We start from the raw sequence: 12,006 nt of genomic DNA, 5'->3' as shown, positions 1-12,006 counted from the left end.
TTGTGGCTACAGACCCGTCATACGACCGTCACCTGCGGCCATACTACGACTTTAGCACCTGTCTACGAATGCTTCACACGATTCTTGTTTTATATGCTACACTTACAAGCATGTCAACCGCTTGTCATCACCGAAAAAATGCAAAAAAACGGGCGCCTGGCATTCCGCTACCTGTCCAACAGCGACGGCAGATGTGTGGCAAGCTCTAAGCTGTGCAGGCGCTCCGTGGCCGAGCAGCTGGAGGAGAGATGCCTTCCTTGGTGGCAGCTCCCTGCAGAGTGCGGAAGACCAGAGTGGCCGCGCCGACGTTGTCAGTGGATGGCATGCAATTGCCGAGCCACGGAGAACACGTTGCTTTGCGATGTGCACCCGCCTCGTAGCAGAAAACGCGAACGGTGGCCCTGTGGCGCAACGGATAACGCGTCTGACTACGGATCGGAAGATTCCAGGTTCGAATCCTGGCAGGGTCGGCATTTTGTTAGTTGCGGGCGCGTAGCTAGGTAGTGCATTCGAATGTCTCCACCTTCGTGGAGTGCAATGTTAATCCTGAGCATCTCGCAGCTGCATCTCGAGACGATCGCGGTAAATATCGCTTCCTGCAAGCGTCAGCGTAGCGTCAGTCGAGCAAAGTCGAGACAAGTCAAGCTGGGAGATGCTACACAGTTAATTAAACGGTAGGCGACGCAGACAACGCTTTTCCAAGTGTCCCATGTCACGCTCCGAAGAGCGCGCCTCTTTCCGCACAGCAGAGTGGCGCAGTGGAAGCGTGCTGGGCCCATAACCCAGAGGTCCGTGGATCGAAACCACGCTCTGCTAAAATTATTCTTTTTCTTGGGTGCTTCGAGCTCGATCATTAATCTTGGGGTGCGCTGATTCAGCGTCGACAGCAAACCCTGTGAGTTGTGAAACGACGACGTCGTGTGCAGAATACGAGAAACACTTCCTAAGACGCAGACTTTCTTACGATTTTTTAGCAATTACATTCCTTGATCACAACGGTAATGCTTTTTCGGGCCACACGTGCAACCTTCGCGATATAAAAATCGCATCTCCCCGGCGGGGAATCGAACCCCGGTCTCCCGCGTGACAGGCGGGGATACTAACCACTATACTACCGAGGAACACGCGGTCGTTGACTGCAGTGCACGCACATTTATGGTCTCTCAGGTACGTGATACATCTCAAATCTAGCGTCCCGATGCTTCCATAGTCAGCTGCTACGAAATAAAAGTATGCCCCAGGTGAGGCTCGAACTCACAACCCCGGCATTGCTCACGGCTACTGCCTTATAAGTACCGTGCGCTAACCAATTGCGCCACTGGGGCTACAGCAGAGTGCTTACAGTTAGCGGTATTCACTTTGATGCCAACCTGTTGTGGCTACAGACCCGTCATACGACCGTCACCTGTTGCCATACTACGACTTTAGCACCTGTCTACGAATGCTTCACACGATTCTTGTTTTATATGCTACACTTACAAGCATGTCAACCGCTTGTCATCACCGAAAAAATGCAAAAAAACGGGCGCCTGGCATTCCGCTACCTGTCCAACAGCGACGGCAGATGTGTGGCAAGCTCTAAGCTGTGCAGGCGCTCCGTGGCCGAGCAGCTGGAGGAGAGATGCCTTCCTTGGCGGCAGCTCCCTGCAGAGTGCGGAAGACCAGAGTGGCCGCGCCGACGTTGTCAGTGGATGGCATGCAATTGCCGAGCCACGGAGAACACGTTGCTTTGCGATGTGCACCCGCCTCGTAGCAGAAAACGCGAACGGTGGCCCTGTGGCGCAACGGATAACGCGTCTGACTACGGATCGGAAGATTCCAGGTTCGAATCCTGGCAGGGTCGGCATTTTGTTAGTTGCGGGCGCGTAGCTAGGCAGTGCATTCGAATGTCTCCACCTTCGTGGAGTGCAATGTTAATCCTGAGCATCTCGCAGCTGCATCTCGAGACGATCGCGGTAAATATCGCTTCGTGCAAGCGTCAGCGTAGCGTCAGTCGAGCAAAGTCGAGACAAGTCAAGCTGGGAGATGCTACACAGTTAATTAAACGGTAGGCGACGCAGACAACGCTTTTCCAAGTGTCCCATGTCACGCACCGAAGAGCGCGCTTCTCTCCGCACAGCAGAGTGGCGCAGTGGAAGCGTGCTGGGCCCATAACCCAGAGGTCCGTGGATCGAAACCACGCTCTGCTAAAATTATTCTTTTTCTTGGGTGCTTCGAGCTCGATCATTAATCTTGGGGTGCGCTGATTCAGCGTCGACAGCAAACCCTGTGAGTTGTGAAACGACGACGTCGTGTGCAGAATACGAGAAACACTTCCTAAGACGCAGACTTTCTTACGATTTTTTAGCAATTACATTCCTTGATCACAACGGTAATGCTTTTTCGGGCCACACGTGCAACCTTCGCGATATAAAAATCGCATCTCCCCGGCGGGGAATCGAACCCCGGTGTCCCGCGTGACAGGCGGGGGTACTAACCACTATACTACCGAGGAACACGCGGTCGTTGACTGCAGTGCACGCATATTTATGGTCTCTCAGGTACGTGATACATCTCAAATCTAGCGTCCCGATGCTTCCATAGTCAGCTGCTACGAAATAAAAGTATGCCCCAGGTGAGGCTCGAACTCACAACCCCGGCATTGCTCACGGCTACTGCCTTATAAGTACCGTGCGCTAACCAATTGCGCCACTGGGGCTACAGCAGAGTGCTTACAGTTAGCGGTATTCACTTTGATGCCAACCTGTTGTGGCTACAGACCCGTCATACGACCGTCACCTGCGGCCATACTACGACTTTAGCACCTGTCTACGAATGCTTCACACGATTCTTGTTTTATATGCTACACTTACAAGCATGTCAACCGCTTGTCATCATCGAAAAAATGCAAAAAAACGGGCGCCTGGCATTCCGCTACCTGTCCAACAGCGACGGCAGATGTGTGGCAAGCTCTAAGCTGTGCAGGCGCTCCGTGGCCGAGCAGCTGGAGGAGAGATGCCTTCCTTGGTGGCAGCTCCCTGCAGAGTGCGGAAGACCAGAGTGGCCGCGCCGACGTTGTCAGTGGATGGCATGCAATTGCCGAGCCACGGAGAACACGTTGCTTTGCGATGTGCACCCGCCTCGTAGCAGAAAACGCGAACGGTGGCCCTGTGGCGCAACGGATAACGCGTCTGACTACGGATCGGAAGATTCCAGGTTCGAATCCTGGCAGGGTCGGCATTTTGTTAGTTGCGGGCGCGTAGCTAGGTAGTGCATTCGAATGTCTCCACCTTCGTGGAGTGCAATGTTAATCCTGAGCATCTCGCAGCTGCATCTCGAGACGATCGCGGTAAATATCGCTTCCTGCAAGCGTCAGCGTAGCGTCAGTCGAGCAAAGTCGAGACAAGTCAAGCTGGGAGATGCTACACAGTTAATTAAACGGTAGGCGACGCAGACAACGCTTTTCCAAGTGTCCCATGTCACGCTCCGAAGAGCGCGCCTCTTTCCGCACAGCAGAGTGGCGCAGTGGAAGCGTGCTGGGCCCATAACCCAGAGGTCCGTGGATCGAAACCACGCTCTGCTAAAATTATTCTTTTTCTTGGGTGCTTCGAGCTCGATCATTAATCTTGGGGTGCGCTGATTCAGCGTCGACAGCAAACCCTGTGAGTTGTGAAACGACGACGTCGTGTGCAGAATACGAGAAACACTTCCTAAGACGCAGACTTTCTTACGATTTTTTAGCAATTACATTCCTTGATCACAACGGTAATGCTTTTTCGGGCCACACGTGCAACCTTCGCGATATAAAAATCGCATCTCCCCGGCGGGGAATCGAACCCCGGTCTCCCGCGTGACAGGCGGGGATACTAACCACTATACTACCGAGGAACACGCGGTCGTTGACTGCAGTGCACGCACATTTATGGTCTCTCAGGTACGTGATACATCTCAAATCTAGCGTCCCGATGCTTCCATAGTCAGCTGCTACGAAATAAAAGTATGCCCCAGGTGAGGCTCGAACTCACAACCCCGGCATTGCTCACGGCTACTGCCTTATAAGTACCGTGCGCTAACCAATTGCGCCACTGGGGCTACAGCAGAGTGCTTACAGTTAGCGGTATTCACTTTGATGCCAACCTGTTGTGGCTACAGACCCGTCATACGACCGTCACCTGTTGCCATACTACGACTTTAGCACCTGTCTACGAATGCTTCACACGATTCTTGTTTTATATGCTACACTTACAAGCATGTCAACCGCTTGTCATCACCGAAAAAATGCAAAAAAACGGGCGCCTGGCATTCCGCTACCTGTCCAACAGCGACGGCAGATGTGTGGCAAGCTCTAAGCTGTGCAGGCGCTCCGTGGCCGAGCAGCTGGAGGAGAGATGCCTTCCTTGGCGGCAGCTCCCTGCAGAGTGCGGAAGACCAGAGTGGCCGCGCCGACGTTGTCAGTGGATGGCATGCAATTGCCGAGCCACGGAGAACACGTTGCTTTGCGATGTGCACCCGCCTCGTAGCAGAAAACGCGAACGGTGGCCCTGTGGCGCAACGGATAACGCGTCTGACTACGGATCGGAAGATTCCAGGTTCGAATCCTGGCAGGGTCGGCATTTTGTTAGTTGCGGGCGCGTAGCTAGGCAGTGCATTCGAATGTCTCCACCTTCGTGGAGTGCAATGTTAATCCTGAGCATCTCGCAGCTGCATCTCGAGACGATCGCGGTAAATATCGCTTCGTGCAAGCGTCAGCGTAGCGTCAGTCGAGCAAAGTCGAGACAAGTCAAGCTGGGAGATGCTACACAGTTAATTAAACGGTAGGCGACGCAGACAACGCTTTTCCAAGTGTCCCATGTCACGCACCGAAGAGCGCGCTTCTCTCCGCACAGCAGAGTGGCGCAGTGGAAGCGTGCTGGGCCCATAACCCAGAGGTCCGTGGATCGAAACCACGCTCTGCTAAAATTATTCTTTTTCTTGGGTGCTTCGAGCTCGATCATTAATCTTGGGGTGCGCTGATTCAGCGTCGACAGCAAACCCTGTGAGTTGTGAAACGACGACGTCGTGTGCAGAATACGAGAAACACTTCCTAAGACGCAGACTTTCTTACGATTTTTTAGCAATTACATTCCTTGATCACAACGGTAATGCTTTTTCGGGCCACACGTGCAACCTTCGCGATATAAAAATCGCATCTCCCCGGCGGGGAATCGAACCCCGGTCTCCCGCGTGACAGGCGGGGATACTAACCACTATACTACCGAGGAACACGCGGTCTTTGACTGCAGTGCACGCACATTTATGGTCTCTCAGGTACGTGATACATCTCAAATCTAGCGTCCCGATGCTTCCATAGTCAGCTGCTACGAAATAAAAGTATGCCCCAGGTGAGGCTCGAACTCACAACCCCGGCATTGCTCACGGCTACTGCCTTATAAGTACCGTGCGCTAACCAATTGCGCCACTGGGGCTACAGCAGAGTGCTTACAGTTAGCGGTATTCACTTTGATGCCAACCTGTTGTGGCTACAGACCCGTCATACGACCGTCACCTGCGGCCATACTACGACTTTAGCACCTGTCTACGAATGCTTCACACGATTCTTGTTTTATATGCTACACTTACAAGCATGTCAACCGCTTGTCATCACCGAAAAAATGCAAAAAAACGGGCGCCTGGCATTCCGCTACCTGTCCAACAGCGACGGCAGATGTGTGGCAAGCTCTAAGCTGTGCAGGCGCTCCGTGGCCGAGCAGCTGGAGGAGAGATGCCTTCCTTGGTGGCAGCTCCCTGCAGAGTGCGGAAGACCAGAGTGGCCGCGCCGACGTTGTCAGTGGATGGCATGCAATTGCCGAGCCACGGAGAACACGTTGCTTTGCGATGTGCACCCGCCTCGTAGCAGAAAACGCGAACGGTGGCCCTGTGGCGCAACGGATAACGCGTCTGACTACGGATCAGAAGATTCCAGGTTCGAATCCTGGCAGGGTCGGCATTTTGTTAGTTGCGGGCGCGTAGCTAGGCAGTGCATTCGAATGTCTCCACCTTCGTGGAGTGCAATGTTAATCCTGAGCATCTCGCAGCTGCATCTCGAGACGATCGCGGTAAATATCGCTTCGTGCAAGCGTCAGCGTAGCGTCAGTCGAGCAAAGTCGAGACAAGTCAAGCTGGGAGATGCTACACAGTTAATTAAACGGTAGGCGACGCAGACAACGCTTTTCCAAGTGTCCCATGTCACGCACCGAAGAGCGCGCTTCTCTCCGCACAGCAGAGTGGCGCAGTGGAAGCGTGCTGGGCCCATAACCCAGAGGTCCGTGGATCGAAACCACGCTCTGCTAAAATTATTCTTTTTCTTGGGTGCTTCGAGCTCGATCATTAATCTTGGGGTGCGCTGATTCAGCGTCGACAGCAAACCCTGTGAGTTGTGAAACGACGACGTCGTGTGCAGAATACGAGAAACACTTCCTAAGACGCAGACTTTCTTACGATTTTTTAGCAATTACATTCCTTGATCACAACGGTAATGCTTTTTCGGGCCACACGTGCAACCTTCGCGATATAAAAATCGCATCTCCCCGGCGGGGAATCGAACCCCGGTGTCCCGCGTGACAGGCGGGGGTACTAACCACTATACTACCGAGGAACACGCGGTCGTTGACTGCAGTGCACGCATATTTATGGTCTCTCAGGTACGTGATACATCTCAAATCTAGCGTCCCGATGCTTCCATAGTCAGCTGCTACGAAATAAAAGTATGCCCCAGGTGAGGCTCGAACTCACAACCCCGGCATTGCTCACGGCTACTGCCTTATAAGTACCGTGCGCTAACCAATTGCGCCACTGGGGCTACAGCAGAGTGCTTACAGTTAGCGGTATTCACTTTGATGCCAACCTGTTGTGGCTACAGACCCGTCATACGACCGTCACCTGCGGCCATACTACGACTTTAGCACCTGTCTACGAATGCTTCACACGATTCTTGTTTTATATGCTACACTTACAAGCATGTCAACCGCTTGTCATCACCGAAAAAATGCAAAAAAACGGGCGCCTGGCATTCCGCTACCTGTCCAACAGCGACGGCAGATGTGTGGCAAGCTCTAAGCTGTGCAGGCGCTCCGTGGCCGAGCAGCTGGAGGAGAGATGCCTTCCTTGGTGGCAGCTCCCTGCAGAGTGCGGAAGACCAGAGTGGCCGCGCCGACGTTGTCAGTGGATGGCATGCAATTGCCGAGCCACGGAGAACACGTTGCTTTGCGATGTGCACCCGCCTCGTAGCAGAAAACGCGAACGGTGGCCCTGTGGCGCAACGGATAACGCGTCTGACTACGGATCGGAAGATTCCAGGTTCGAATCCTGGCAGGGTCGGCATTTTGTTAGTTGCGGGCGCGTAGCTAGGCAGTGCATTCGAATGTCTCCACCTTCGTGGAGTGCAATGTTAATCCTGAGCATCTCGCAGCTGCATCTCGAGACGATCGCGGTAAATATCGCTTGGTGCAAGCGTCAGCGTAGCGTCAGTCGAGCAAAGTCGAGACAAGTCAAGCTGGGAGATGCTACACAGTTAATTAAACGGTAGGCGACGCAGACAACGCTTTTCCAAGTGTCCCATGTCACGCACCGAAGAGCGCGCTTCTCTCCGCACAGCAGAGTGGCGCAGTGGAAGCGTGCTGGGCCCATAACCCAGAGGTCCGTGGATCGAAACCACGCTCTGCTAAAATTATTCTTTTTCTTGGGTGCTTCGAGCTCGATCATTAATCTTGGGGTGCGCTGATTCAGCGTCGACAGCAAACCCTGTGAGTTGTGAAACGACGACGTCGTGTGCAGAATACGAGAAACACTTCCTAAGACGCAGACTTTCTTACGATTTTTTAGCAATTACATTCCTTGATCACAACGGTAATGCTTTTTCGGGCCACACGTGCAACCTTCGCGATATAAAAATCGCATCTCCCCGGCGGGGAATCGAACCCCGGTGTCCCGCGTGACAGGCGGGGGTACTAACCACTATACTACCGAGGAACACGCGGTCGTTGACTGCAGTGCACGCATATTTATGGTCTCTCAGGTACGTGATACATCTCAAATCTAGCGTCCCGATGCTTCCATAGTCAGCTGCTACGAAATAAAAGTATGCCCCAGGTGAGGCTCGAACTCACAACCCCGGCATTGCTCACGGCTACTGCCTTATAAGTACCGTGCGCTAACCAATTGCGCCACTGGGGCTACAGCAGAGTGCTTACAGTTAGCGGTATTCACTTTGATGCCAACCTGTTGTGGCTACAGACCCGTCATACGACCGTCACCTGCGGCCATACTACGACTTTAGCACCTGTCTACGAATGCTTCACACGATTCTTGTTTTATATGCTACACTTACAAGCATGTCAACCGCTTGTCATCACCGAAAAAATGCAAAAAAACGGGCGCCTGGCATTCCGCTACCTGTCCAACAGCGACGGCAGATGTGTGGCAAGCTCTAAGCTGTGCAGGCGCTCCGTGGCCGAGCAGCTGGAGGAGAGATGCCTTCCTTGGTGGCAGCTCCCTGCAGAGTGCGGAAGACCAGAGTGGCCGCGCCGACGTTGTCAGTGGATGGCATGCAATTGCCGAGCCACGGAGAACACGTTGCTTTGCGATGTGCACCCGCCTCGTAGCAGAAAACGCGAACGGTGGCCCTGTGGCGCAACGGATAACGCGTCTGACTACGGATCGGAAGATTCCAGGTTCGAATCCTGGCAGGGTCGGCATTTTGTTAGTTGCGGGCGCGTAGCTAGGCAGTGCATTCGAATGTCTCCACCTTCGTGGAGTGCAATGTTAATCCTGAGCATCTCGCAGCTGCATCTCGAGACGATCGCGGTAAATATCGCTTGGTGCAAGCGTCAGCGTAGCGTCAGTCGAGCAAAGTCGAGACAAGTCAAGCTGGGAGATGCTACACAGTTAATTAAACGGTAGGCGACGCAGACAACGCTTTTCCAAGTGTCCCATGTCACGCTCCGAAGAGCGCGCCTCTTTCCGCACAGCAGAGTGGCGCAGTGGAAGCGTGCTGGGCCCATAACCCAGAGGTCCGTGGATCGAAACCACGCTCTGCTAAAATTATTCTTTTTCTTGGGTGCTTCGAGCTCGATCATTAATCTTGGGGTGCGCTGATTCAGCGTCGACAGCAAACCCTGTGAGTTGTGAAACGACGACGTCGTGTGCAGAATACGAGAAACACTTCCTAAGACGCAGACTTTCTTACGATTTTTTAGCAATTACATTCCTTGATCACAACGGTAATGCTTTTTCGGGCCACACGTGCAACCTTCGCGATATAAAAATCGCATCTCCCCGGCGGGGAATCGAACCCCGGTGTCCCGCGTGACAGGCGGGGGTACTAACCACTATACTACCGAGGAACACGCGGTCGTTGACTGCAGTGCACGCACATTTATGGTCTCTCAGGTACGTGATACATCTCAAATCTAGCGTCCCGATGCTTCCATAGTCAGCTGCTACGAAATAAAAGTATGCCCCAGGTGAGGCTCGAACTCACAACCCCGGCATTGCTCACGGCTACTGCCTTATAAGTACCGTGCGCTAACCAATTGCGCCACTGGGGCTACAGCAGAGTGCTTACAGTTAGCGGTATTCACTTTGATGCCAACCTGTTGTGGCTACAGACCCGTCATACGACCGTCACCTGCGGCCATACTACGACTTTAGCACCTGTCTACGAATGCTTCACACGATTCTTGTTTTATATGCTACACTTACAAGCATGTCAACCGCTTGTCATCACCGAAAAAATGCAAAAAAACGGGCGCCTGGCATTCCGCTACCTGTCCAACAGCGACGGCAGATGTGTGGCAAGCTCTAAGCTGTGCAGGCGCTCCGTGGCCGAGCAGCTGGAGGAGAGATGCCTTCCTTGGTGGCAGCTCCCTGCAGAGTGCGGAAGACCAGAGTGGCCGCGCCGACGTTGTCAGTGGATGGCATGCAATTGCCGAGCCACGGAGAACACGTTGCTTTGCGATGTGCACCCGCCTCGTAGCAGAAAACGCGAACGGTGGCCCTGTGGCGCAACGGATAACGCGTCTGACTACGGATCGGAAGATTCCAGGTTCGAATCCTGGCAGGGTCGGCATTTTGTTAGTTGCGGGCGCGTAGCTAGGCAGTGCATTCGAATGTCTCCACCTTCGTGGAGTGCAATGTTAATCCTGAGCATCTCGCAGCTGCATCTCGAGACGATCGCGGTAAATATCGCTTCGTGCAAGCGTCAGCGTAGCGTCAGTCGAGCAAAGTCGAGACAAGTCAAGCTGGGAGATGCTACACAGTTAATTAAACGGTAGGCGACGCAGACAACGCTTTTACAAGTGTCCCATGTCACGCACCGAAGAGCGCGCTTCTCTCCGCACAGCAGAGTGGCGCAGTGGAAGCGTGCTGGGCCCATAACCCAGAGGTCCGTGGATCGAAACCACGCTCTGCTAAAATTATTCTTTTTCTTGGGTGCTTCGAGCTCGATCATTAATCTTGGGGTGCGCTGATTCAGCGTCGACAGCAAACCCTGTGAGTTGTGAAACGACGACGTCGTGTGCAGAATACGAGAAACACTTCCTAAGACGCAGACTTTCTTACGATTTTTTAGCAATTACATTCCTTGATCACAACGGTAATGCTTTTTCGGGCCACACGTGCAACCTTCGCGATATAAAAATCGCATCTCCCCGGCGGGGAATCGAACCCCGGTGTCCCGCGTGACAGGCGGGGATACTAACCACTATACTACCGAGGAACACGCGGTCGTTGACTGCAGTGCACGCATATTTATGGTCTCTCAGGTACGTGATACATTTCAAATCTAGCGTCCCGATGCTTCCATAGTCAGCTGCTACGAAATAAAAGTATGCCCCAGGTGAGGCTCGAACTCACAACCCCGGCATTGCTCACGGCTACTGCCTTATAAGTACCGTGCGCTAACCAATTGCGCCACTGGGGCTACAGCAGAGTGCTTACAGTTAGCGGTATTCACTTTGATGCCAACCTGTTGTGGCTACAGACCCGTCATACGACCGTCACCTGCGGCCATACTACGACTTTAGCACCTGTCTACGAATGCTTCACACGATTCTTGTTTTATATGCTACACTTACAAGCATGTCAACCGCTTGTCATCACCGAAAAAATGCAAAAAAACGGGCGCCTGGCATTCCGCTACCTGTCCAACAGCGACGGCAGATGTGTGGCAAGCTCTAAGCTGTGCAGGCGCTCCGTGGCCGAGCAGCTGGAGGAGAGATGCCTTCCTTGGTGGCAGCTCCCTGCAGAGTGCGGAAGACCAGAGTGGCCGCGCCGACGTTGTCAGTGGATGGCATGCAATTGCCGAGCCACGGAGAACACGTTGCTTTGCGATGTGCACCCGCCTCGTAGCAGAAAACGCGAACGGTGGCCCTGTGGCGCAACGGATAACGCGTCTGACTACGGATCAGAAGATTCCAGGTTCGAATCCTGGCAGGGTCGGCATTTTGTTAGTTGCGGGCGCGTAGCTAGGCAGTGCATTCGAATGTCTCCACCTTCGTGGAGTGCAATGTTAATCCTGAGCATCTCGCAGCTGCATCTCGAGACGATCGCGGTAAATATCGCTTGGTGCAAGCGTCAGCGTAGCGTCAGTCGAGCAAAGTCGAGACAAGTCAAGCTGGGAGATGCTACACAGTTAATTAAACGGTAGGCGACGCAGACAACGCTTTTCCAAGTGTCCCATGTCACGCTCCGAAGAGCGCGCCTCTTTCCGCACAGCAGAGTGGCGCAGTGGAAGCGTGCTGGGCCCATAACCCAGAGGTCCGTGGATCGAAACCACGCTCTGCTAAAATTATTCTTTTTCTTGGGTGCTTCGAGCTCGATCATTAATCTTGGGGTGCGCTGATTCAGCGTCGACAGCAAACCCTGTGAGTTGTGAAACGACGACGTCGTGTGCAGAATACGAGAAACACTTCCTAAGACGCAGACTTTCTTACGATTTTTTAGCAATTACATTCCTTGATCACAACGGTAATGCTTTTTCGGGCCACACGT

General features: G+C 53.3%; 34 non-coding genes across 34 annotated transcripts; 18 read left to right on the top strand and 16 right to left on the bottom strand.

Moving 5' to 3' along the window:
- The first annotated feature begins 397 nt into the window (after positions 1-397).
- On the top strand, positions 398-470 carry Trnar-acg. The gene has a single exon. It is a non-coding gene; the product is annotated as a tRNA-Arg (tRNA).
- A 274-nt stretch (positions 471-744) lies between these two features.
- Trnam-cau lies at positions 745-816 on the top strand. The gene has a single exon. It is a non-coding gene; the product is annotated as a tRNA-Met (tRNA).
- A 233-nt stretch (positions 817-1,049) lies between these two features.
- On the bottom strand, positions 1,050-1,121 carry Trnad-guc. The gene has a single exon. It is a non-coding gene; the product is annotated as a tRNA-Asp (tRNA).
- A 112-nt stretch (positions 1,122-1,233) lies between these two features.
- On the bottom strand, positions 1,234-1,325 carry Trnai-uau. The gene is given in 2 exon segments: positions 1,234-1,269; positions 1,288-1,325. It is a non-coding gene; the product is annotated as a tRNA-Ile (tRNA).
- A 445-nt stretch (positions 1,326-1,770) lies between these two features.
- Positions 1,771-1,843, top strand: Trnar-acg. The gene has a single exon. It is a non-coding gene; the product is annotated as a tRNA-Arg (tRNA).
- Positions 1,844-2,117: 274 nt separating this feature from the next.
- Positions 2,118-2,189, top strand: Trnam-cau. Its single transcript has one exon. It is a non-coding gene; the product is annotated as a tRNA-Met (tRNA).
- A 233-nt stretch (positions 2,190-2,422) lies between these two features.
- Positions 2,423-2,494, bottom strand: Trnad-guc. The gene has a single exon. It is a non-coding gene; the product is annotated as a tRNA-Asp (tRNA).
- A 112-nt stretch (positions 2,495-2,606) lies between these two features.
- Positions 2,607-2,698, bottom strand: Trnai-uau. The gene is given in 2 exon segments: positions 2,607-2,642; positions 2,661-2,698. It is a non-coding gene; the product is annotated as a tRNA-Ile (tRNA).
- A 445-nt stretch (positions 2,699-3,143) lies between these two features.
- On the top strand, positions 3,144-3,216 carry Trnar-acg. The gene has a single exon. It is a non-coding gene; the product is annotated as a tRNA-Arg (tRNA).
- A 274-nt stretch (positions 3,217-3,490) lies between these two features.
- On the top strand, positions 3,491-3,562 carry Trnam-cau. Its single transcript has one exon. It is a non-coding gene; the product is annotated as a tRNA-Met (tRNA).
- A 233-nt stretch (positions 3,563-3,795) lies between these two features.
- Trnad-guc lies at positions 3,796-3,867 on the bottom strand. Its single transcript has one exon. It is a non-coding gene; the product is annotated as a tRNA-Asp (tRNA).
- Positions 3,868-3,979: 112 nt separating this feature from the next.
- Trnai-uau lies at positions 3,980-4,071 on the bottom strand. Its single transcript is given in 2 exon segments — positions 3,980-4,015; positions 4,034-4,071. It is a non-coding gene; the product is annotated as a tRNA-Ile (tRNA).
- Positions 4,072-4,516: 445 nt separating this feature from the next.
- On the top strand, positions 4,517-4,589 carry Trnar-acg. The gene has a single exon. It is a non-coding gene; the product is annotated as a tRNA-Arg (tRNA).
- A 274-nt stretch (positions 4,590-4,863) lies between these two features.
- Trnam-cau lies at positions 4,864-4,935 on the top strand. The gene has a single exon. It is a non-coding gene; the product is annotated as a tRNA-Met (tRNA).
- Positions 4,936-5,168: 233 nt separating this feature from the next.
- Positions 5,169-5,240, bottom strand: Trnad-guc. The gene has a single exon. It is a non-coding gene; the product is annotated as a tRNA-Asp (tRNA).
- A 112-nt stretch (positions 5,241-5,352) lies between these two features.
- Positions 5,353-5,444, bottom strand: Trnai-uau. Its single transcript is given in 2 exon segments — positions 5,353-5,388; positions 5,407-5,444. It is a non-coding gene; the product is annotated as a tRNA-Ile (tRNA).
- Positions 5,445-5,889: 445 nt separating this feature from the next.
- On the top strand, positions 5,890-5,962 carry Trnar-acg. The gene has a single exon. It is a non-coding gene; the product is annotated as a tRNA-Arg (tRNA).
- A 274-nt stretch (positions 5,963-6,236) lies between these two features.
- Positions 6,237-6,308, top strand: Trnam-cau. The gene has a single exon. It is a non-coding gene; the product is annotated as a tRNA-Met (tRNA).
- Positions 6,309-6,541: 233 nt separating this feature from the next.
- On the bottom strand, positions 6,542-6,613 carry Trnad-guc. Its single transcript has one exon. It is a non-coding gene; the product is annotated as a tRNA-Asp (tRNA).
- Positions 6,614-6,725: 112 nt separating this feature from the next.
- Positions 6,726-6,817, bottom strand: Trnai-uau. Its single transcript is given in 2 exon segments — positions 6,726-6,761; positions 6,780-6,817. It is a non-coding gene; the product is annotated as a tRNA-Ile (tRNA).
- Positions 6,818-7,262: 445 nt separating this feature from the next.
- Trnar-acg lies at positions 7,263-7,335 on the top strand. The gene has a single exon. It is a non-coding gene; the product is annotated as a tRNA-Arg (tRNA).
- A 274-nt stretch (positions 7,336-7,609) lies between these two features.
- Positions 7,610-7,681, top strand: Trnam-cau. The gene has a single exon. It is a non-coding gene; the product is annotated as a tRNA-Met (tRNA).
- A 233-nt stretch (positions 7,682-7,914) lies between these two features.
- On the bottom strand, positions 7,915-7,986 carry Trnad-guc. Its single transcript has one exon. It is a non-coding gene; the product is annotated as a tRNA-Asp (tRNA).
- Positions 7,987-8,098: 112 nt separating this feature from the next.
- Trnai-uau lies at positions 8,099-8,190 on the bottom strand. Its single transcript is given in 2 exon segments — positions 8,099-8,134; positions 8,153-8,190. It is a non-coding gene; the product is annotated as a tRNA-Ile (tRNA).
- Positions 8,191-8,635: 445 nt separating this feature from the next.
- Positions 8,636-8,708, top strand: Trnar-acg. The gene has a single exon. It is a non-coding gene; the product is annotated as a tRNA-Arg (tRNA).
- Positions 8,709-8,982: 274 nt separating this feature from the next.
- On the top strand, positions 8,983-9,054 carry Trnam-cau. Its single transcript has one exon. It is a non-coding gene; the product is annotated as a tRNA-Met (tRNA).
- A 233-nt stretch (positions 9,055-9,287) lies between these two features.
- Trnad-guc lies at positions 9,288-9,359 on the bottom strand. The gene has a single exon. It is a non-coding gene; the product is annotated as a tRNA-Asp (tRNA).
- Positions 9,360-9,471: 112 nt separating this feature from the next.
- On the bottom strand, positions 9,472-9,563 carry Trnai-uau. The gene is given in 2 exon segments: positions 9,472-9,507; positions 9,526-9,563. It is a non-coding gene; the product is annotated as a tRNA-Ile (tRNA).
- Positions 9,564-10,008: 445 nt separating this feature from the next.
- Positions 10,009-10,081, top strand: Trnar-acg. The gene has a single exon. It is a non-coding gene; the product is annotated as a tRNA-Arg (tRNA).
- A 274-nt stretch (positions 10,082-10,355) lies between these two features.
- Trnam-cau lies at positions 10,356-10,427 on the top strand. Its single transcript has one exon. It is a non-coding gene; the product is annotated as a tRNA-Met (tRNA).
- Positions 10,428-10,660: 233 nt separating this feature from the next.
- On the bottom strand, positions 10,661-10,732 carry Trnad-guc. Its single transcript has one exon. It is a non-coding gene; the product is annotated as a tRNA-Asp (tRNA).
- A 112-nt stretch (positions 10,733-10,844) lies between these two features.
- On the bottom strand, positions 10,845-10,936 carry Trnai-uau. The gene is given in 2 exon segments: positions 10,845-10,880; positions 10,899-10,936. It is a non-coding gene; the product is annotated as a tRNA-Ile (tRNA).
- Positions 10,937-11,381: 445 nt separating this feature from the next.
- On the top strand, positions 11,382-11,454 carry Trnar-acg. Its single transcript has one exon. It is a non-coding gene; the product is annotated as a tRNA-Arg (tRNA).
- A 274-nt stretch (positions 11,455-11,728) lies between these two features.
- Positions 11,729-11,800, top strand: Trnam-cau. The gene has a single exon. It is a non-coding gene; the product is annotated as a tRNA-Met (tRNA).
- The last annotated feature ends 206 nt before the right edge of the window (positions 11,801-12,006 follow it).

The sequence above is a fragment of the Schistocerca piceifrons genome, unplaced genomic scaffold, assembly GCF_021461385.2.
Source record: "Schistocerca piceifrons isolate TAMUIC-IGC-003096 unplaced genomic scaffold, iqSchPice1.1 HiC_scaffold_1684, whole genome shotgun sequence".
Classification (NCBI taxonomy): Eukaryota; Metazoa; Arthropoda; class Insecta; order Orthoptera; family Acrididae; genus Schistocerca; species Schistocerca piceifrons.
The sequence above is the reverse complement of the archived record's forward strand: the minus strand, read 5'-3'. Positions and strand labels throughout refer to the sequence as shown.